Source organism: Sinocyclocheilus anshuiensis, unplaced genomic scaffold, assembly GCF_001515605.1.
Source record: "Sinocyclocheilus anshuiensis isolate Anshui unplaced genomic scaffold, SAMN03320099.WGS_v1.1 scaffold643, whole genome shotgun sequence".
NCBI classification, from domain to species: domain Eukaryota; kingdom Metazoa; phylum Chordata; class Actinopteri; order Cypriniformes; family Cyprinidae; genus Sinocyclocheilus; species Sinocyclocheilus anshuiensis.
Genome location: NW_015551067.1, coordinates 830,677 through 837,719, shown reverse-complemented (window position 1 = coordinate 837,719; position 7,043 = coordinate 830,677). Strand labels below are relative to the sequence as shown.

At 35.0% G+C, this 7,043-nt stretch overlaps 1 protein-coding gene across 2 annotated transcripts in view; it reads right to left on the bottom strand.

Moving 5' to 3' along the window:
• Nucleotides 1–2,431, bottom strand: part of b3gat1a (beta-1,3-glucuronyltransferase 1 (glucuronosyltransferase P) a) — a 30,394-nt gene extending 27,963 nt beyond the window's left edge. For both annotated transcript variants that reach the window (XM_016452064.1, XM_016452065.1), the window contains exon 1: nt 2,360–2,431. The gene's annotated coding sequence lies outside the window, so the exon portion shown is untranslated. The remainder of the gene's footprint in view (nt 1–2,359) is intronic.
• Nucleotides 2,432–7,043: the final 4,612 nt, after the last annotated feature.

Genomic DNA, 7,043 nt, shown 5'->3' with positions numbered 1-7,043 from the left:
AGGCTTTTTAGGGTTGGCATAAAGTTCTATTTTCCCGCTCTGACCCATTTCGTTTGCCAGCTTCCATGCCTGAAATGAAATGTGCTGTGTTTCCCGCCAACTGGCAACCCGAGGTGCCAAAATACAATTGGGTAAACTGGCAGTCTATAATAACTGACTGTAGCATTGTTTTTCAGATAAACAACTATGTTAACTTATATTATCTTTTATATCAACTATTTGCACACACGAGCATTATCCGACTCGGCTCCTCCCGACCGCAGACGCAGGTTTGACCGATTTGAGCAACCATAAACAACGCAAAACATAGGCATTTTGAGTCTCTGCTAGCGATTAGAAAAAAAAATCACTTCCTGCATTTCGTGCCACAGCAATGACGTCATGTGCACCCCCCCCCCCAGTATCCCCTCCAATCCACGATTAAAATGAGGGAACTTAATTCGTAGCCATGATTAAACTAAAACTAGAGAACAAATAAATAAGTCAGTGGGAAGAAATTCTTAATTTGTAGCCACGATATATATTTTCCCGCATGTCATGTCTCCTAAATTATAGTACAGTATATATTTTCGAATGTTCAAAACCACAAAAAACAAAACAAAACAAAAAAGATAAAATTGTAGGAGTTTGCTCCACTGGATATTGCTGTCAGTCATTTAACATTTATATCGTAAAACGTCAAATATTAAACGTTTAGCCACAGAACCTAACGTTACATCTTACCTTCACCGTGACAGGAATTCAAACAGTAAACAGTAAAGCTCGCCTTTCTTTGATTTGATTGGCCATCTCAATCACGTAACGAGCGCTCTACATAAAGAGCTGTGCATAATGGACTGCAGGGCAGCAATAAGAAAATCTAATTAGTCCCTATTTGGCCATATCTTATTATTGCTCGGCTCAGAAACTATATCTCCCAAATAACTGTGTGTCAACCACAGGAGGACTAACAACAAGAGCATAAACAAAGACCTGTTTCTCGCTCGAATAACTCTGACCAGTTAATCGCTAGACCAGCAGTTTTGATGGATGACGATTGTAATAGTGTAAAAACAATCGTCTTTAACTTGACACTTTTAATAAAACGTAAATGTAAAAAATCTATATTTAAATTCAAAGAGACAATAGTCACATCGTTTTGGATACGTTTTATTCAGATCCAAAACGATGTGAACATTAGAGAGCGCTGAACACTCTCCTGCAGTGTCTCTGTTTCACTCGAAGCCGGAGGAGGGCGCTCTCGCGCAGGAAGTCTGACTCATAGCAATAAAGCAATCCAGCTATCGCCTAGCTGAATAAAAAGCAGAAACGTCCTGACTTTTTTATATTTGTGTCTGGAGTGGTTTCAGTGATAATCAGTGTTGGGGAAAGTTACTTTTAAAAGTAATGCATTAAAAAAGTAACTTGCGTTACTTATTTGAAAAAGTAACTCAGATATTCTCTTGTAAATTAAAAAGTAATGCGTTACTTTACTAGTTACTTGAAAAAAGTAATCTGATTATGTAACTCGCGTTACTTGTAATGCGTTACCCCCAACACTGGTGATAATAGTTAGTTAGTTAGTGCAGCTAGAAGTAAAGACAATAAATTTAAAACGATATTGACAATTTTATGCGTTTTTCAAGTCATCTCCAGGTAATAAATAAAGTATATGAATGACACCGTGCTAATTGACATATCATTTATTACAGTACAAAAACTATAAAATATATTTTCTGCCTTATTCTGTTATACATTTTTTTAAAGTGTTTGTAGTATATAAACCAATCATAAAATTGTCATTAGGAAAATACAGGCAAAAATATTATAGAATACAATTTATTGGTTATTGTCCAGCAGTGAATTTGATTTCGTAGCCAATTAAAAGAGAGAAGAAATTTTTATTTTTTATTAATTATTATTATTATTATGGTCAATTAGATTAAAAAAAGTATGATTAAATTTGTCACCTGTGTCCCCCTCACTTCTGAAATGATGGCTACACCTTTGGGCGTAGAGGAGTCGTACATGTTAGTTTATAATGTAGTTTTGTTGTTGTTGTTGTTGTTTTATTTGGCACGTGAAGCATATTATTATTATTATTATTACTAGTACTTTTAATATTATATTTAAAGCTTCACAAACCGTAGAGGAGTCGTACATGTTAGTTTATAATGTAGTTTTGTTGTTGTTGTTGTTGTTGTTGTTTTATTTGGCACGTGAAGCATATTATTATTATTATTATTATTACTAGTACTTTTAATATTATATTTAAAGCTTCACAAACCGAAAAAAAATGACATAAATTGTATTATAAATAAATAAACAAAGTTATTATTATTCATTATTATTGTTTACATTATTATTGTTAACTTCTCACCCTTAGTTACAAACGACGGATGGCCACAAGCGTGAGGTCCAGCTGTGACGGCCGCATGCTGGAGGTCATCCAGCATGCTGTTGGCTCCCAGAGCATCCCATGCTGCGGTCCAAAGTTCCTAAAACACACAAAAAACAGACATCTTTGATACACAAACTGCAGCTTCTGTCTGTTAATTTCAGAGAAGACAACCACAAGGTATAGTTGATGAGACCATTATTTTGCTGTCTTTCTTCCACCTCCTGTCCAACTGTTACAGTGATGAATGTTTCTTGGTCCCAAATCACAATATAATACATAGTAGAGAAATCCAGTGCTGATAAATGAATCCTTTTGCATTTGGAGCGGCATTTGTTTGCTCTCACTCTCCTTTAATCTCAGTGGTAATATTTGCAGTACAGGAACAGATGAATTAGCTGTCAGGTGCCCTTTGTGCCAAACCTCTTCCTAAGAAAATAATAATTCTGTTATGAAACTATTATCACTGAAACCCCTCCAGACACATATGAAACCTGGGTATGATGATGCTGTGCCTTGAACCAAGCCTGTCTGTGTGTGTAGGCTGTAGCACAAATGCTGGTTGACTGCAGTAGCGACAGTGTATTTTTAGCTTCTCTGGAGGCAGAAAAATTGAAGAGAAGAGAGAGAGTTGATTTTTTGAGAGCAGCATGGCCCCTGTGTGTGTGTGTGTGTGTGTGTGTGTGTGTGTGTATGTTTTCTGATATTAAGCAGAAATACAGGGTTAGGAGTGCATGTGGTTGAAAAACAACAGTATATCTACAAAAAAAAAGTTTAAGCAGTTTTTATATCAGTTATTAGTAGAAATAATATAATCAGTCATCATTAAGGTCTTCATATCATCCGGAAAGGGTTTATTTTGCAATAATGAAAGGCTGATTGTACATTATCCGACTTATTACATGACTACTTGGCAAATAAATACATGGACATTAAATATTGATATGAGTGAAATTAATTTATCATGTGAGATGAAGGAGACCATGGAGTGATATGAGACAGTATAAGAGAATAGTTGCCAAGGAAGACAATCTGTTTAGCATCATTATGCAAAAATAATGAATAATGATGAATTCCACAGTTGACCAATCAGAATCTTGTTTTCCAATTCAGTGAAGGTAAATCTAACAATAGAATCAGTCGAATCGAAACCTACCAAATAATACAGTAGATGCACATTTGAATGTAATTTCAGACATCATTGATCTGTTATTATGTTGTTCTTCGCTGTGACTGTCAGGCAATATATGTTTAATGAGTTTATCTTCGCTTATTATCATACTAACAGCACATCAGCCAGTTCACCTCACTGTGGTCCACCCTCTGTTGACAGATAGATTCATCAAGTCTAGAGATTCAATATTAAACTGTCTCAAAATGCAAGATGCTGAGTCTTCATCTCTCCGGTGGCTGTGCGGCACAAGAGCCTTAAACGATGTAATAGGCCTGTTTTACCAAAATAATGCTGCTCCCTGGAAATCACACAGGCAGTCTCTACACGCACAGACTAGGCACACTCTGTGTGTATATGCTGAATTTTTAATTCAGGGTTAGTGACCCAAGAAGACAAAAGGACAAGGACAAACGGACATGTCATCCACTGAATGGTTATGTACTGATCAAAGGGAGTTAAGCAAAAGGCACCATGAATAGGGAACAAAATAGGGTATAAAACTAATTTTTTATTTTTATTTTTAGTGAAAGGGGTGCTTAAAGGGAAAGTCTACAAATGGAAATTTCAAATAACAGATTTCAAAAATGTAATTTCTGTTTTCATTTACTCGCCATCATGAAATATTTTGAGAAATCTCTCTCTCTCTGTCTTTTTTTTTTTTGTCCATACAATGGAAAGTAAATGTGTGAACTGGTAACCAAATCAATGGTAATCAAAGAAGATTAGAAAGAAAGAAAGTCATACAGGTTGACACAAGGGTGAGTAAATAATGACAGAATTTTCATTTTTAAGTGAACTCTCCCTTTGACCTCCAGAAAATGTTGATTGTCAACCTCAGGAGGTCAAACTAAATATCAAAAGGGCTGATTATTTTCTATTAATTTTATATGTGGTTTACAAGTTTTGCAGCCGTATTACTTTACCCTGTTGCATTTTTGGCTATAAACCTGATGGTCACACTTTATTTTAAGGTCCAGTTCTCACTATTGATTTACTATAAATTATGACTTTTTCCTCAATTAAACTCCTAATTTGCTGCTTATTAATAGTTAGTAAATAGTTGTTAGTAGTTGTTAAGTTAATGTATGGGATAGCATTAAGGGATCTAAAATATGGTCATGCAAAATAAGCCATAATATGTGTTTTATAAGTACTAATAAACAGCCAATATGTTAGTAATATGAATGCTAGTTAATAGTGATAATTGGTTCTTAAAATAAAGTGTTACCCATTAAATAATATCAAACAAATGTAATTAGGGGTGTGCGATGTTGACAAAAAAAAGATATCTTGATATTTTATCGATAACAATAATTAGATGATATTTTGCTGAGAGTGTTATTGTGCTGACATCGTAAGGACTATCGTAGACAGCTGACTCCTAATGTTTTTGATATTCTTCATATTCTGTGTGGTGGTCAGTTCACAGCAGTGATAGAAAGTAGCTAATCTTTTTTCAATGAGTTTAAGTTGATTTTTACCTTTTATGGGCATTTTTACCTTTTTAAAGCCATTTTTTTCTAAAAGTGTGGATCATCTTTTGAGTCAAATTCGTACATTTAATCAGTCGGTTAGAATAAGACTTTTGGGCTTTTACCAGGCAAATTAAATCAGTATCAACAAAATATATCTTTGCAATGCAGAGGAAACACAGAAGTTGCATCCGAAGTGGCATTTAGATGTATTTACACACTGTTTAATGCAGCTCAGAGGGACATGGAATGATTTAACCTGCAGTTACAAATGCATAAATAATGTTTGAAATGATTTAAAAAAAATGAAAAGATACTTTAAATGTGAAATTAAAACCGCCAATAGGTGGCAGCAAGTCACTGTTAATAAGTGAGTCATTGCGATTGAACCGAATCATTAAACGGTTGATTCATTCAGGAACGAAACACGTCATATATATATCTATATATATATACATTTTCTGCCCCATATCTTGAATTTTAATAGACTGAATCACGCAGTAAAAGAACACACTCTAAATGCGCACGCGCACTAGTCTAACCTACTAGACTTCACATATGTGTGCACTCTGTAGGTGTGTTTTGTTTTGTTTTTGTAATATACTCGATAATGTCAAATCGCACATCGTTAAAACAACAATTAGATATTATCGCAGACGATATATATCATACACCCCTAAATGTAATTATACACAAAATGTAGGCTATATAATGAAATAAAAAAATGACAACAAAATGTATAACAGGATTGAAAGAAAGAGGGGTGCCCATTTAGTTTGAATTGAGCTGTGACTAGAGAAAGGCTAGCAAATTTTGGCAAAAAAAGGAAATGTAATTTATTATTATTATTATTATATATTTTTTACATGTCATGCTGCAAATAATGTCCATATAATGTCACTTCTTGGGTGTTACAATCTTTAGGAATTTTTGTAATGGGGTGGAAATCAAAAAAATATATGATTATTATGCATTCGGTCATTAAAATTAGTTAATCATTAAAAATAATTTTACTATTTTATTTTACATTGAATATAATATTAGTTCAAAGGATTATGGTATAACAAAAATGTTTATGGTTGTAATTGTTAGATACAGCTAAAGGGTAAAGACCTCTGAGGTGGGACCAGGAAAAATGGGAGGAGGGTAGGAGGAGTGATACAGAAATAAAAATAGCTACATTTTATGTTAGGTTGATTTTATGTCAGGTAATAGTTAAAACTATGTGGTATTTGCACCTACAAAATGCTTTAAAAGTCGTAGTTGTTGAAAGTGCCAGAAGAACAAGGTTAGAATGCCAAATAACGCAGTCTAAATCACACACATCATAATCAATCCCTGTATGACAGGGTGGCCTTGACAATGTTATGCATCAACCCACACTTAACCAGCTGTAAACAGAACGCCTGCATGTCGATAACTACCATCCCATTGTGATGAGAACCTGCCAAAATAGTTGTGGTCTCTCAGAGGTGCTAGAGTCACCTCAGTCAACCTCCCAAAGTTTGTAAGCAGAAAAGCTGGCGCAGTGTCCATCACTTACAAGAGGATTTGGAGTTACATGGCCCGGGGATTTTTAATCTCAGTAATGAAAGATGGAGTTGATAAAGCAACTTTTCACGAATGCAGGTATTTCTGCTGCGCCTGCTCTGAACAAGCTAATTGGAATGCACTCCCAGACCTGAGAGCATGGCATACAGCACAACGTATTAAAGCCCCGTCCAGCTCATTTTCTGTCCCTGCTTATATATTCACTAATTTCCTGACCGCTGCCCCCCGCTTTGTACGTGTCCCAGTAATGACTTAGAACGCTGCTAAGAAAGGTGGCCTGATAGGTCATTATTGATATTCACAAAGCCCATTTACCAGATGATCTCAGCAAAGATGACTAAAAAGTGCAAGCTTGACACCAGTAGTAACTGTCCTCCAAATGAACAGATGAATATCTCCAGTGTTTTTCACAGTGAAAGGCGGTTTTGTATGATCTATCTATCTATCTATCTATCTATCTATCTATCTG